The sequence below is a fragment of the Syngnathoides biaculeatus genome, chromosome 1 (assembly GCF_019802595.1).
Source record: "Syngnathoides biaculeatus isolate LvHL_M chromosome 1, ASM1980259v1, whole genome shotgun sequence".
NCBI lineage: Eukaryota > Metazoa > Chordata > Actinopteri > Syngnathiformes > Syngnathidae > Syngnathoides > Syngnathoides biaculeatus.
This window is the reverse complement of record NC_084640.1, coordinates 5494034-5511206: the sequence shown is the minus strand read 5'-3', so window position 1 is coordinate 5511206 and position 17173 is coordinate 5494034. Positions and strand designations below refer to the sequence as shown.

The 17173-nt window shown below is 42.7% G+C and overlaps 1 long non-coding RNA gene across 1 annotated transcript; it reads right to left on the bottom strand.

Annotated features, from left to right (window-relative positions):
* Nucleotides 1–597: 597 nt before the first annotated feature.
* LOC133511492 (uncharacterized) lies at nt 598–13334 on the bottom strand. Its single transcript, XR_009797928.1, has 3 exons — nt 13021–13334; nt 1910–2050; nt 598–1819 (listed from the first exon to the last, which is right to left on the bottom strand). It is a non-coding gene; the product is annotated as an uncharacterized LOC133511492 (long non-coding RNA).
* Between the last annotated feature and the right edge of the window lie 3839 nt (nt 13335–17173).

Genomic DNA, 17173 nt, shown 5'->3' with positions numbered 1-17173 from the left:
ATACTGTGTAATATCAAAAGAGGATGAACTAACTGAATCAAAGGACCTTTGAAGTTTCTTAAGTTCAATTTCTTTGTCAAATTCTAATTTTCTAAATTCTATGTCTGTCCTTCGCCTATCTCTTTCAATCTGAAGTTGTAATTCTAGTTCTTTAATTCCAAAACGTCTGAAATTTCCTCTTTTACCAATGCCAAAACATCAGGAACAAAAATGTTCTCATCAATGGAATGATTCAGAACAATTTTCAAAATCTGGAATTTTCTCATAGCAGGTTTGGCATCAAGTCAGAAATAACTAGGAAGCTGCAAGAGATTTGACTTGCGCAAAGTGATTCAGGGGTAGGGGACCTAATAAAGTGCTCAACATTAAACTCCATTTTACTGGCTTCACAGTTTAAGTTGCAAATATGCCAAAAAATTAACAAAGAAAATTTTAAAAAATCAAGCAGATGTCTCGAATGTCAAATTAATTCCTTCCTGGACGAGTCCCCAATTTTGTTACCTGTGATTTTAGAGTAACGTCCCCTTTGTTCAAACCAGCAAAATGCAACAAGGCAGTTATATTGCGTTTCTGAAAATTTAATCACACACACATCAACACAACACAAACGATAAAATAGCTAACACAAAATGGGCGTTCAAGAACAGAGTAGTTCCAGCTGGTCCAAAAACGAAAGGCAGCAGGTGTCCGTGTGGTTAGTGTTCCAAGCAGCGTAGTTTCCCAGACCAGCGGTGAAGTTGTTAGGAGAAGCCTCGTTGTCCATCTTTCTTGTCTTTATATAGGTAATCCTTGAAACATTTCAAACTTCCGTGTCACAAAGGACGTCAAGAGTTTGCGTCACACGGACCCAAGAGCATTAGAGGAAACCGCATCACATCATAAGGACTAAGAAGTATGAAAGTAAACAGTGTCACAAAGACACACATCTTAACAACTTAAAAGCATAAAAGGAAAATAAAGACAACAGAGAATAAAAATACACACACATAACAGTACTCATTCTGGAGCAGTCTGTGGTAATGTGTATGGAATTAGACTTTTGGACTGGTGCATGGACTGTACTATGGACAGCAGGCCATGGGCAGACTCCTATGGACTTTCGATGCAACAACAGTGTTACAAATGCATACCTGTCAACCTCGGCCAATTGCTCCCCTTATAAATGATTCCAACTCCCCTTATTAAGCAATCATAAACCTTACAAACACAATGCAGCACATATTTACTCACTGCAAGACAGATTATGTAGAAAAATAACAAAGATAATTTGTGTTAAGTTATTTTACTTCTCAAATAAACAACACAAACAATTCTTTCCAAGTTCTTTCCCGACTTATAGTAAATTTAGTGTTGCTTATTATAAGTAGCAGTACAGTATTTCGCAGACTTCATGTGTTCTAAAGATGGTTTTACTCTATGACAGAAACTCTCACAATTTAATTTAATTTACAACAAAGATGTCAGAGTATCAGCTCTCATTGTCTTCCTATACCCTGTATTTTCCTTACATGGCTGAAAAGTATCTCACTGTCGGCAATAGAGTGAGAAAGGTAGAACAGAACTTTGTAAATTTCTTTCAGCAATGGAAAGCGAGCTTGCCTCAATGCATTTTAATTTAAATATGTGTGGCCAAAAAGACTCTGGGTTAACTGGTCTTCCATCTTGGCTTTTCTGAGGGACGAGAGTATCAAGTAGCAGCTGGTAATCTTCCCACTCGTCCTTTAATTCCTCCTGATCCAGGTGTAGTGCAAAAATGTCAGCCAACCTCACAATGTGGCTATAATCTACATCCTCTCGTGAGTCCAACGTCACTAAATCACTGAGAACAGCATTTTGAAAAGGGAATTTGCTGATCATTTTGGTCACAACAGCCTCATAGAAAGAACGCACGGAAGAAAAGATCACTTACTTTGCTGGTGTGATGCTTCGGTTGCTTTCATCATCATAGTCTTTGAAGAGAGTCCTAGAACTCAACTGCAAATCTGCTATCTTTATGCTGTAGGCATCTGTTGGTAAAGTCAACTTCTGTCAAGGGTTTCACATGCTCCATCTGTAAAGAATTTACAACAATTCCTTTAGCAGCCATTCCATTTCTGGCATTACATCACCAATCATGTATTCTTCTGTTTGGAAAATTACGTTGAATAAATTGACGTGAGGTAAGATGAATCTGAGGAAGTGGAGTGTGAGGAGAGTGAAAGGGTCCTGTAGCCTATCATTGATTGATTTGACTTTCCCTGGCCTTCCAACATCTGCATGAGTGGCAAAGTGGCTTTTGAGAGTCTCTAATTGTGTCATACTTCTTTCTACCACTTTTTGCAGAGATAGCCATCGTGTTGGGCAATGCTTGAGGATTTTTTCATGCTCAGTGTTTGTAAAGTCCTAAAACTCCTTAAAATCCTCCATTCGTTTTGAGCTGTTCTTAAAAAAATAAGATATCCACCAACAAGTCATCCACCTTCACTGGCAGTGTCTTCAGTCCACTTTTTACACAGAGATTGCCAAGGTGGTAAATCCATCCAATGCTACACACAGCCTCATTATTTAGATTCTTGAGAGAACAGAGTTTTTCTTTCCAACCATAGTGTTACAATTGTCACTAGCGAATCCCACGACATTTGTCCATGGAATGCCTTTTTCTTGGAACAGTTCATCAATAACGGCAAAGATTGTTGACGGTGTACCTGATGCCAACTCCGGTAAATCAAGGAGTCAGGTTTTGTGTTATCCCCATCAAAAAAGTGAGCCAATATAACCTGTCTCTTTTTGGTGGTACGGTCATTGCTTTCGTCAATCATGAGGGTAAAGGGCTGAGTTCTGCAGTGTTCATTGACATGGTGTGTGTAGTCATGTGCTAGGCTCTGCTTTATGATCATCGTTGCCTTCTTCCTCTGACAATAAAACTCCTGAAAGAATACAGACCATACTGTTGTGATGGTAATAAAAATAAGTTTAACCACATTATACATATCGGCAGTCATATATTATTTTAAATTAAAATTTAAAAAAAATAAATATATATATATATATATATATAAATCACCACAGTTCTATTTTTTCCCCCTTTTTTCCAATTAAACAGAGCGCAATGTCCAGGACTTGAAATCGAAAATATTTTTTATTTATTACTAGGAGCAAATATTTACATTAAATGAAAAAAATAATAATTTTAATAAAATAAAATAATGGGACAAATTCAACTGAATAATAAAATAATTCAAATAATTTTATGGCAATCAGGCCATCGTTGACTTCATGCCATGAATATCAGTAAGAAATTAGGATACATATGAAAGTCTTTACCTTAGCTGTCTGTGAATCCGGGAACACTCAGTCAGAGAAGTGGTCAGCAGCCATAAACGGGATATTGTGCTCCGCAAGAAAATGGCAGAAGAGAATTTCTGCATTTGTAACTTTGTGGGATGCCGCTGGATCAGCAGTCGAGACGAAGTGCTTGGCCAATAAGACGTGTGATTTACTTTTCGCTACATTTTCCACGTGGCCAGCAATTTTAAAATGGCTCAGATCTTAAAATCCACGAGCAGCAACTTCCACATCCTTTTTACACGGAATGGTGAATGAGAATTTAGGACCTTTTGTTGTTGATTTAATCCATCCAGCATATTCACCTTGGAGAGATTCCCATTCTTTTTGGTGTCGACTTAATGAGTTCTTGTCTTCTTACTTGGCAGTCCTTCCATGCTTGCTTTCACAATTATAACTGCTTGATTCTTCGACAACAACACAAATGCCTGACTTCAAAATATACAGAAACGGAAATAACGTGACGCACGTGCACATTAGAGCTGAAATGGGTAAGACGAGATCGGTCTTACAGAAAAAGGTACTTTTTACATTTTTTCCCCCCGATATAAGTTGTTATACGGAGTACACAATTTGAAATGATCAAAAAAACGTAACGTACAAATATTGGAAAAATGTATAAGTTGACAGGCATGCAAACAACACCATAATGAAGGATGGCCACAGGTTTTAAATGTCTTCGGTTTGCATTTATGGAGTTTGCCAAGTCAGATTGCACGATTGTATCTTTTTTGTCAATGTTCATGTACTTTGCAATGTATTCTTTGTCTTCCAGTTTAGGGCCCCTGGCGTGTGTGGCCTTGAGGGGCTCTAAAGGATATTTTTAGAATGGCTCTCGATGGGAAGCCACAATGCCTTGGCAGTCCAGGGAGGCTACTCGGTCAAATACATAAATTTAAGCTCTTGAGCATGAGTTTACAATTTGTTTTATTTGGCAGTCACATGTTCACGTGGCGCCTCAGGGATGACAAGGGGATGCAGGGAGAGTACTTCAGCCTTATTCAAATATTGTTTTTCCTAGTTAATGGTGAACCTTAAGTAGACGCCACTGAGCATTTAAGGATTTCTTGATAAAATTGATTCTTCCAAATTGTAGTTAAGGGTTTATTTTCTGGGGGTAATACAAGGTTTTTACCTCCAATCAGGTGTCACAAGCTGCTTCTTTGTTTGTAATGAGTTTTGGGAACTCATTAAAGGGGGACGGGTGTATTTTAGCATCGCATTTGATAAAACCTGTGTGATAGCAATTAAGGTCTGAGATTAGAAAGTAAGATAGACAAACTCCCTGAGTAATCCTAATTCAAAGGAACGCTAAGGTCTGCAGGGAGTTCAGACTTGCGGCCCGCGGGCCAACAGTAGACCTCGTCTTGATATGAAAGATTAAGTTTAGTGCGGCCCACAAGTTTAATATGAATGACACTTGTTGTATCCGGAGCTGAACGAACCAACCACTGTGAGGTATAGGGTGCTCGAGGGCGGTACATGCGCCAAGGTTATTGCGTACTTGCAACATTAGATGAGAACTCGAGACACAGTCAAGATCAGTCAGTCAAATGCCTCACCGCCTTAACTCGCTCGCATGCTCAGTACATCCAACACCTCACCAGATTCACTTGCTCGCTCAGTATGTCCAATGCCTTGACTCGCTCGCGCGCGCATTCATTCCTCCAATCAGAATGAAGCCGCTGACTGATCATCTGTGAGGACGCCTGTGAACAGTGAAACTTGAACGTGACACTGACTCCAAGTGGAATTATTACACAGCCCCAAACGTGTATTTTTCAAAGCCCAGAGTGAAGAGTAAGGTCAGTGATGAGTGCCAGGTTTACACAACCGATGACAGTTGAAGAACGATATCAGAGATGACGTCAGCAGTGTGCCAGGTTCTAGCAACAAGCAATGCAAACATGAGTCAATAAACAAAGTAACTGAAGCAAATAAAGGGAAAGGAGTCGGGCCGCATCCTTCATTGACGCGCCAAGTGCTTGTTTCGTATCTCGGTGAGTCAGGGCACGTTTTCCATTGCACGCCGAGCGCTTCTGTCACATCTCGGTGACCTCCTCCCTCTGTCACATCTCGGTCTTGTGATGTCATTTTCGTCATCCTGGTCATGACACCTACATCTCTACAGTCCAGCGCTTTCTCAGACGTAATGTTAGTGTGTATTTCGCCGTTGCATCAAGGAGTCAAGCAAGAAAAAAAAAATAGCAATGTACTATTAATAAAAAGACAATGCAGCCCTATGGGGGCACAAACCAGTGCAATCTGTAGGCCGGTCCCAAGTCCGGATAAATGCAGAGGGTTGCGTCAGGAAGGGCATCCGGCGTAAAAACTGTGCCAAACAAATATGAGCGTTCATCTAAAGAATCCCATACCGCATCGGCTGTGGCCCGGGTTAACAACGCCCGCCCCCGGCACTGCTAACCTGCAGGGCGTCGGTGGAAATTCAGCTACTGTGGGTCGAAGACAAAGAAGAGGAGGAAACCGGATCCATCGTCAGAAGAAAAAGAGGAATGCACAAAGCCTACAACTGAGTGTAGGGACTTTGAATGTTGGGACAATGACAGGAAAAGCTCAGGAGTTGCTTGACATGATGATTAGGAGAAAGGTTGATATACTGTGCATCCAAGAGAGCAGGTGGAAAGGTAGTAAGGCTAGAAGTTTAGGAGCAGGGTTTAAATTATTCTAACACGGAGAAGATGGGTAAAGAAAAGGAGTAGGGGTTATTTTAAAGGAAGAGAATAAAATTTGAAATTGAGGGTGTTCTGTGTAATGTGGTTAGCGGCTATGCCCCACAGGTAGGATGCGACCTAGAGTTGAAAGAGAAATTCTGGAAGGAACTAGATGAAGTAGTTCTGAGCATCCAAGACAGCGAGAGAGTTGTGATTGGTGCAGATTGTAATGGACATATTGGTCAAGGAAACAGGGGCAACGAAGAAGTGATGGGTAAGTACGGCATCCAGGAAAGGAACTTTGAGGGACAGATGGTGGTGGACTTTGCAAAAAGGATGGCGATGTAGTGGCTGTAGTGAACACTTATTTGCAGAAGAGGGAGGAACATATAGTGACCTACAAGAGCGGAGGTAGAAGCACGCAGGTGGATTATATTTTGTGCAGACGATGTAATCTGAAGGAGATTATTAACTGTAAAGTAGTGGTAGGGGAGAGTGTAACTCAACAGCATAGAATGGTGGTGTAGGATGACTCTGGTGGTGGGTAGGAAGATTAAGAAGACAAAGGTAGAGCAGAGAACCAAGTGGTGGAAGCTGCAACAGGAAGAATGTTGTGCGGCCTTTCGGAAAGAGGTGAGACAGCCTCTCGATGGACAGCAGAAGCTCCCGGAAGAGTGAACTACGACAGCCAGTCAGAGAGACAGGCAGGAGAGTACTTGGTGTGTCTTCTGGTAGGAAAGGGGAGAAGGAGACTTGGTGGTGGAACCCCAAAATACAGGGAGTCATAAGGGAAAGAGATTAGCGAAGAAGAAGTGGGACACTGAGAGGACCGAGGAGAGGCGAAAGGAGTACATCGAGATGCCACGTAGAGCAAAGGTAGAGGTGGCAAAGGCTAAACAAGAGGCAGATGAAGACATGTACACCAGGTTGGACATGAAAGAAGGAGAAAAGGATCTCTACAGGTTGGCCAGACAGAGGGATAGAGATGGGAAGGATGTGCAGAAGGTAAGGGTGATTAAGGATAGAGATGGAAATGTGTTGACTGGTGCCAGTAGTGTGCTAAAGTGATGGAAAGAACACTTTGAGAAGTTGATGAATGAAGAAAATGAGAGAGAAGGAAGAGTTGAAGAGGCAATTGTGAAGGACCAGGAAGTGGCAATGATTAGTAAAGGGGAATTCAGAAAGGCACTGAAAAGGATGAAAAATGGAAAGGCACTTGGTCCTGATGACATACTGGAGGTACGGAAGCAATTTGGAGAGATGGCTGTGGAGTTTTTGACCAACTTATTCAACAGAGGAATAAAGCTGATGAGCCACGCAATGAAGTTATGGGAAAGAGTAGTGGAGGCTCGACTCAGGACAGAAGTAAGTATCTGCGAGCAACAGTATGGTTTCATGCCTAGAAAGAGTACCACAGATGCATTATTTGCCTTGACGATGCTAGTGGAAAAGTACAGAGAAGGTCGGAAGGAGCTACATTGTGTCTTTGTGGATCTAGAGTTAGTCTATGACAGAGTACCAAGAACTGTGGTACTGCATGCGTAAGTCTGGTGTGGCAGAGAAGTATGTTAAAATAGTAGAGGACATGTATGATGGCAGCAGAACAATGGTGAGGTGTGCCTTTGGTGTGACAGAAGAATTTAAGGTGGAGGTGGGACTGCATCAGGGATCAGCTCTGAGCCCCTTCCTGTTTGCAGTGGTAATGGATAGGCTGACAGATGAGGGTGGACTGGAATCCCCTTGGACCATGATGTTTGCAGATGATATTGTGATATGCAGTGAAAGCAGGGAGCATGCAGAGGAACAATTAGAAAGATGGAGACATGCACTGGAAAGGAGAGCAATGAAGATCAGACGAAGTAAAATAGAATATATGTGCGTGAATGAGAAAGGTGGAGGGGGAAGAGTGAGGCGACGGAGAAGAGAGCGCGGGTGGAGGACTTCAAATATTTAGGGTCAACAATCCAGAGCAATGGTGAGTATGGTAAGGAAGTGAAGAAACGGGTCCAAACAGGTTGGAACAGGTGGCGGAAGGTGTCTGGTGTGTTATGTGGCAGAAGAGTCTCTGCGAGGATGAAGGGCAAAATTTACAAAACATGATGTACGGACTAGAGAAGGTGGCACTGAAGAAACAAGAAGCAGAACTGGAGGTAGCAGAAATGAAGATGTTGAGGTTCTCGCTCGGAGTGACCAGGTTGTATCGGATTAGAAATGAGCTCATTAGAGGGACAGCCAAAGTTGGATGTTTTGGAGACAAGATTCGAGAGAGCAGACTTCGATGGTTTGGACATGTTCAGAGACGACAGAGTGAGTATATTGGTGGAAGGGTGAGATAACTGTCCATCCATCCATTATCTACCACTTTTCCGGGTCGGGTCGCGGGGGAAGAAGCTTCAGCAGGGATACCTAGACTTCCCTATCACCAGCCACTTCTTCCAGCTCTTCCGGAGAGATCCCGAGGCGTTCCCAAGCCAGCCAAGAGACATAGTCTCTCCAGCATGTCCTAGGTCATCCTCAGGGTCTCTTTCCGGTGGGACTACCCCTAACCCTAACCTCACCAGCGAGGGGTCCAGGAGGCATCCGAATCAGATGCCCCAGCCACCTCATCTGGCTCCTCTCAATGCGGAGGAGTTGCAGCTCGACACTGAGCCGGTCCCGGATGACCGAGCTTCTCACCCTATCTCTAAGTGAGATCCCGGACACCCTGAGGAGGAAACTCATTTCGGCCGCTTGTATCCGGGATCTTGTTCTTTTGGTCACAACCTACACCTCATGCCCATAGGTGGGGGTTGGAACGTATATTGACTGGTAAATTGAGAGTTTCACATTTCAACTTAGCTCCCCATACACCACAATAAAGCGATACAAAGTCTGCATCACTGAAGAGACTGCACCTATCCGTCTGTCAATCTCCTCCTCCATTCTTCCTCCACTCGTGAACAAGACCCCAAGATACCTGAACTCCTCCACTTGGGGAAGGATCTCATCCCCGACCTAGAGAGGGCACGCCATCCGTTTCCGACTGAGGACCATAGTTTCAGATTTGGAGGTGCTGATTCTCATCCCAGCCGCTTCACACTTGGCTGCCAATTGCTCCAGTGAGAGGAGGAGTTGCTCAATGTAATCACAATGCATGGTCAGACCACCGCTCAGGAGATATTTCACCAACTGTGTGATGCCATTGAGAAAGTCGGTTTAGCATGGAAGAGGTTTGTTGGAATAACAAGTGATGGAGCTCCATCCATGACAGGGAGGAAAAATGGGCAGGTGGCACTTGTTCAAAAGAAACTGCAAGAGGAGGGTGCAGAGTAGGCAATAACTCTGCACTGCCTTATCCATCAGTAGGCCCTTTGCAGCAGATGCCTGAAGTTTGACAATGTGATGTCTGTCGTTATGAAATGCATCAACTCAATCAGATCCAGGGGCTTAAAGCACAGAAGGTTCTGTGCTTTTTTTTTTTTTTTTTTAGAGAAAATGGAGTCAGACTATGGGGATGTGCTCTTCTTCAACGAGGTACATTGGCTCACCAGGGGAAATGTATTAAAGAGATTTTTAGAGTTGCGAGCAGAAGTGAAATCCTTCATGGAGAAGACGGGGTGGCTGTTCCTGTGCTAAGTGATCCCAAATGGCACATGGACTTAGCTTTTCTTGTTGATATCACACTTGAGCTTAATGTACTGAACAAGAAGTTACAAGGCCAGGGGAAAAAAGTGCTGCCGATGACAACGTGAGGGCATTCTGCACAAAACTTGTGTTTTGGAAAGCCCAGCTCTCTCAAACAAACCCTTTGCCATTTCCCAGTGTATAAGTCACTCGTGGATGCAGGCACACCATTTAGTGCTGAGAAGTACGTTGAAGTCATTTTTAAGATGCCGGAGAAATTTGATTTCAAGATGCACAGAGCCACATTTCAAATTTCTGCAGACCCTTTCTCTTTGGATGTGCAAAATGCCCCTCCAGTTTCAAATAGAGCTTAATGGCCTACAGTGCAACTCTGAACTCCAATTCAGGGATGTGAGTGGAGAAGCAGACAACCTTCGGTAGGTAATTTTTGAGAGAATTAACCCCCAGCTTTCCTGAACGTTCCCGAATGTTCAAGCGGACTATGTGCCTTTTTGGGAGCACATACTTGTGCGAAAAGCTCCTCTGCTCCTTGAACTTCAATAAGTGCAGGTCCAGACTTACTGATGAGCATCTTCAAGCGCTACTGACCTACTGAGGGTCTCAACTGCTTTCTTCCTCAATCCAAATGTGGCCTTCGCTTGCTGCCCAGTCTCAAGGGGAAAATACACTTCAATGAAAAAAGATAAGCATTCATGTATATATCCTGTAGATAAGGCCTGAAGTGACTGGAATCATTTTATGTTGCTTTGTCAGTGTGTTGGCTATATTTAATGTGGTTAGTCCAACTATAAACTAATGCAAGGTGATGGACTGAAATTCATTAAGCAAAATTCCACCAGGTGTAAAAGGTTAATGTATTCCATGGAGCCATTCACACAAACACACGAATATATTTGGGAAAACACGAACAACAGTGTTAGCAAAGCAAATTTATTTATCTTGGGCATTTCATACACAAGGTAAATCAATGTGCTTTAAATGATTAAAACCATTTGAATACAAAGAAATTAAACATCCAAAAAGGAAAAAAATGGGGAAAATAACAACAAATATATATATATATATATATATATAAAAGGAAAAAATACAATTTAAATTCAGCATACAGTGCAAGAAATATCTTTGGAGCATGAGAAAAAGTTTTCAACCTGGATTTAACAACATTAACACTTGCGACTGATGTCACCTCTGCAGGCAACTTATTCTATTCGTGTGCAGCATAATGGCTAAATACCACTTCACCATGTTTGTTTTGGACTCTTTGCTCCAATATTTGACCGAAGACTGTCGATCTCAGAGCCTGACTGGGTTTGTATTACGTAAGGACCCAAACAATTTTATGATATATAGACCAGTAGCAGGACATTAAATTCTATTCTAAAGCTGACTGGAAGCCAGTGTAAAGTCTTTAAAATTGTCGTGATACGCTCTGTCCTCTTTGTTATCAGAACTCGAGCTGCATTCTGAATGAGCTGCAGCTGTTTTTCATAAGACCATTACAAAAGTCAAGTCTACTTGACATAAAAGCATGAATGAGCGATATGCAATGTATGCAATTTTTACATCCGTTTCCATAAATTTCCTCACATCTACAGGTTTTTTCAATATTTATCTTTACAGTAACAGTTATGCTATTATAGACGTAAATGCATTTTTTTTGTCATGATCAATGACGAAAACCTGTATTATCATTCCAAAATATAGTATGTTGAAACTGAGGCATTTTGTACAACTTAACAGATCTATCATAAATAAAGTGATAAACTTGACTCAACATCCTTGAAATTTAGGTTGGACTTGTTTTCTTTGGTTTTCCCAACATTAACTTGGTTAGTAAGACTTACTGACAACTCGCACAATGTAACTTACTTCTATCTCAGCAAAGATCCCCCATTTCTATTTTTTCACTTAGTACTGCCGATAACAGAATATTTATATTGATAATTTGCTTCTGATTTCCGTTACGCTAATCAGTAAGCAACCAACAATACAGTAGTACCTCTAAGATGAGCTTCCATTAAAAAGAATGATGTGCTGGGAAGAACCCTCCTAGGAAAAGCCTAAAAGAAAATATATTATTGTTTGAAATTGTATTCTATTTTTAAATTGGGTGGTATTATTTTTTTAATTTTGGGTAATGTGAAACAACGCTATTCGATTACTTTTGCAAGATTATGTAATTCACAAATTAAGGAGGCCAACAAATATAGTCTGACCTAGGGTGCAAACACGCACATGACTGACACCGATGGAGATGCATACACACTCTGAACACAAGGGTCTCACAGAATCAGACACAGCTTTATATCTCAAGTGCGTAAAAACACACAAGGAATTTTTCTCCAGCAGTAAAGTAATAAGAAAAAAGAACAAGAGACATTTCTGTTAACAGGAACTATTTTTTAATGAGAGTCACAGATGTGCAAGATGTAAAGTCGTCTTCATTTAGAACAGGTAGGAGATAAGAGTGTGTCAACGTCCCATTGTGTTAAACTGGGACAGAGTGCCTTTACCCGTTCGCGGTCCCCAACAAGTACTACAAGCATGGTTACACACACTTCAAGAATACAATATAGTTCGACAAATGTGCCTCAGTTTTGAGGACTGAGGTTTAAATCCCAGCCCCGCCTATGTGGAGTTTGCATGTTCTTCACGTGCCTGCATGTTTTGTTTTGTTTTCCCGGGCACTCCAGTTTCCTCCCATATCCCAAAAACATGCATTAATTGGACACTCTAAATCAGTGTTTTTCAACCTTTTTTGAGCCACGGCACATTTTTTACATTGGAAAATTTTTGTGGCACACCACTAACCAAAAATGTTACAAAAAGACACTCTGTATAGTATATTTAATTACAATATAATTGCTCAATTTATTTCTACTCAGTCGGTGTGAAACCTGAGCCTGTTTAGATGAACACAAAGCCGATATCCTGGCAAGAATAGAAGAAAGACACACACGAAGGTCTTCTTCAACAGCTCTCAGTCTCTCATTAGACTTTAGCTATGTCTTTAACCGCATCAGGGCTGAGCATCTCGTTGACAATGGCTTTACAGGCAGGTAGTATTAATGTCTGCCACAGTGTGCGGCTTTTTTGATTTAGCAACAAGTTCGGCGACGAGGTAACTAGCTTTGAGCGCGTTCTCATTTACCTTTGTAGTTTTTCTCATAAACGTTGCCTGTTTCTATGTGTTTACACGCAGGCGAACAAAATAGTCTATCGGCTTGTTTTGAAGCGACGGGTGTATCATTTGGAGATGGCGTTTAAGCTTGCTTGGCACCATGGCGCTGTTGGATCGCTTCTCGCCACACACCAGGCATAACGGTATAGGTGTCGTCTCATCTCCGGTGAAAGTAAATCCAAACGAAAGATAGCTTTCACTATATTGCTTTGAGCTCACCGTCTTTGCTTTCTTTTTCCCACCACTCATAGTAGGGCCTTCATCCGGGTCAGAATCTTGTCCAGGGCCCAGTTCGGAGTTTGCAGTTGTCCTTTTTAAAAACTTCTCCATGACTGTCACGACGGCCTCTCAGGTGCATCACTAATTTTCTTGGAGGAACGAGGCAATCAGCTACGTGTTGCCACACGGACAAACATTACATTACTCTGCCAGCCTTTACAGCACGGACACTGGACAATGACATCATATTTGCAGAAAATTATTTATAAATGTTAATTTAAAAGAAAAAGTGATATTGGATAATTTCTCACGGCACACCCGATGATCTCTCACGGCACACTAGTGTGCCGCGGCACAGTGGTTGAAAATCACTGCTCTAAATTGCCCTTAGGTTGTTTGTTTCTATGTGCCCTGCGATTGGCTGGCAACCAGTTCAGGGTGTACCCCGCCTCCTGCTTGAAGACAGCTGCGCTATCCTAGTGAGGATAAAGGCTAAGAAAATGGATGGATGGATGTACTTCCCGAACTCATGGGATTGACACATGACGCCTTTGTTACCTCATTGCTCAAAAGGTCAAGAAACTTAGTAATAACCACAGATTGTGCTAAATTTTACAGATCTTTTTAAAAGTACAAAATCTGTGCAGCCCTATGGGGGCACAAACCAGTGCAATCTGTAGGCCGGTCCCAAGCCCGGATAAATGCAGAGGGTTGCGTCAGGAAGGGCATCCGGCGTAAAAACTGTGCCAAACAAATATGAGCGTTCATCTAAAGAATCCCATACCGGATCGGTCGTGGCCCGGGTTAACAACGCCCGCCCCCGGCACTGCTAACCTGCAGGGCGTCGGTGGAAATTCAGCTACTGTGGGTCGAAGACAAAGAAGGAGGAAACCGGATCCAGCGTCAGAAGAAAAAGAGGAATGCACAGAGCCTACAACTGAGTGTAGGGACTGTGAATGTTGGGACTATGACAGGAAAAGCACAGGAGTTGGTTGACATGATGATTAGGAGAAAGGTTGATATTCTGTGCATCCAAGAGAGCAGGTGGAAAGGTAGTAAGGCTAGAAGTTTGGGAGCAGGGTTTAAATTATTCTACCATGGAGTAGATGGGAAGAGAAATGGAGTAGGGGTTATTTTAAAGGAAGAGCTGGCTAAGAATGTCTTGGAGGTGAAAAGAGTATCAGATCGAGTGATGAGACTAAAATTTGAAATTGAGGGTGTTATGTATAATGTGGTTAGCGGCTATGCACCACAGGTAGGATGTGACCTAGAGTTGAAAGAGAAATTCTGGAAGGAACTAGATGAAGTAGTTCTGAGCATCCCAGACAGCGAGAGAGTTGTGATTGGTGCAGATTGTAATGGACATATTGGTAAAGGAAACAGGGGCGATGAAGAAGTGATGGGTAAGTACGGCATCCAGGAAAAGAACTTTGAAGGGCAGATGGTGGTGGACTTTGCAAAAAGGATGGAGATGGCTGTAGTGAACACTTATTTCCAGAAGAGGGACGAACATATAGTGACCTACAAGAGCGGAGGTAGAACCACGCAGGTAGATTATATTTTGTGCAGACGATGTAATCTGAAGGAGGTTACTGACTGTAAAGTAGTGGTAGGGGAGAGTGTAGCTCGACAGCATAGGATGGTAGTATGTAGGATGATTCTGGTGGTGGGTAGGAAGATTAAGAAAACAAAGGTAGAGCATGTGGTGGAAGCTGAAAAAAGAAGAATGTTGTGCGGCCTTCCGGAAAGAGGTGAGACAGGCTCTCGATGGACAACCGAAGCTCCCGGAAGACTGGACGACGACAGCCAAGGTGATCAGAGAGACAGGCAGGAGAGTACTTGGTGTGTCATCTGGTAGGAAAGGGGAGAAGGAGACTTGGTGGTGGAACCCCAAAATACAGGGAGTCATACAAGGAAAGAGATTAGCGAAGAAGAAGTGGGATACTGAGAGGACTGAGGAGAGGCGAAAGGAGTACATCGAGATGCGACGTAGGGCAAAGGTAGAGGTGGCAAAGGCTAAACAAGAGGCATATGAAGACATGTACACCAGGTTGGGCACGAAAGAAGAGAAAAGGATCTCTACAGGTTGGCCAGACAGAGGGATAGAGATGGGAAGGATGTGCAGCAGGTCAGGGTGATTAAGGATAGAGATGGAAATGTGTTGACTGGTGCCGGTAGTGTACTAAATAGATGGAAAGAATACTTTGAGAAGTTGATGAATGAAGAAAATGAGAGAGAAGAAGAGTTGAAGAGGCAAGAGTGAAGGACCAGGAAGTGGAAATGATTACTAAGGGGGAAGTCAGAAAGGCACTACAAAGGATGAAAACTGGAAAGGCAGTTGGTCCTGATGACATACCGGTAGAGGTATGGAAGCAATTTGGAGAGATGGCTGTGGAGTTTTTGACCAACTTATTCAACAGAATACTAGCGGGCGAAAAGATGCCTGAAGAATGGAGGAAAAGTGTTCTAGTTCCCATTTTTAAGAACAAAGGGGATGTTCAGAGCTGTGGGAACTATAGAGGAATAAAGTTGATGAGCCACACAATGAAGTTATGGGAAAGAGTAGTGGAGGCTAGACTCAGGACAGAAGTAAGTATCTGCGAGCAACAGTATGGTTTCATGCCTAGAAAGAGTACCACAGATGCATTATTTGCCTTGAGGATGCTCGTGGAAAAGTACAGAGAAGGTCAGAAGGAGCTACATTGTGTCTTTGTGGATCTAGAGAAAGCCTATGACAGAGTACCAAGAGAGGAACTGTGGTACTGCATGCGTAAGTCTGGTGTGGCAGAGAAGTATGTTAAAATAGTACAGGACATGTATGATGGCAGCAGAACAATGGTGAGGTGTGCCTTAGGTGTGACAGAGGAATTTAAGGTGGAGGTGGGACTGCATCAGGGATCAGCTCTGAGCCCCTTCCTGTTTGCAGTGGTAATGGATAGGCTGACAGATGAGGTTAGACTGGAATCCCCTTGGACCATGATGTTCGCAGATGATATTGTCATATGCAGTGAAAGCAGGGAGCATGCAGAGGAACAATTGGGAAGATGGAGACATGCACTGGAAAGGAGAGGAATGAAGATTAGCCGAAGTAAAACAGAATATATGTGCGTGAATGAGAAAAGTAGAGGGGGAAGAGTGAGGCTACAGGGAGAAGAGATAGCGAGGGTCGACGACTTCAAATACTTGGGGTCAACAATACAGAGCAATGGAGAGTGTGGTCAGGAAGTGAAGAAACGGGTCCAAGCAGGTTGGAACAGCTGGCGAAAGGTGTCTGGTGTGTTATGTGACAGAAGAGTGTCTGCTAGGATGAAGGGCAAAGTTTACAAAACAGTGGTGAGGCCGGCCATGATGTACGGATTAGAGACAGTGGCAATGAAGAAACAACAGGAAGCTGAAGTGGAGGTGGCAGAAATGAAGATGTTGAGGTTCTCGCTCGGAGTGACCAGGTTGGATAGGATTAGAAATGAGCTCATTCGAGGGACAGCCAAAGCTGGATGTTTTGGAGACAAGATTCGAGAAAGTAGACTTCGATGGTTTGGACATGTTCAGAGGCGAGAGAGTGAGTATATTGGTAGAAGGATGCTGAGGATGGAGCTCCCAGGCAAAAGAGCGAGAGGAAGACCAAAGAGAAGGTTTATGGATGTGGTGAGGGAAGACATGAGGGCAGTTGGGGTTAGAGAGGAAGATGCAGGGGATAGACTAAGATGGCAAAAGATGACACGCTGTGGCGACCCCTAACGGGACAAGCCGAAAGGAAAAGAAGAAGAAGAAGAAGAAGAAAATCTGTAGGGTCATTGATTGCATCACGAGTTGATGCTTTAATGGGGGGGGGTAGAATGATTTGTTTCTTTTTATTTGTATTTCTCCTCAACGGTACCAGGTTGAGATTTGTCTGTAAGAATGTTTAGCACCCATTTGAAGAAATGAGTATTACTCTGAGGGTGACAAAGTTTTTTTTCCACCCCTTTCACCCAATCTGCTTGGAATAACTATGTATGCTGAATTGTAAGTGGTAGTATGAGTCTTTTTCATGAAATTTGATCAACAATGGTAGAATTGCATTTTTTTTTGTGTCACCATGGTTTTATGTGGGTACACGTCTCCCATCCTAAAATAGCCACACTTAAAATTCTCATTTTCAAAACATTATTGC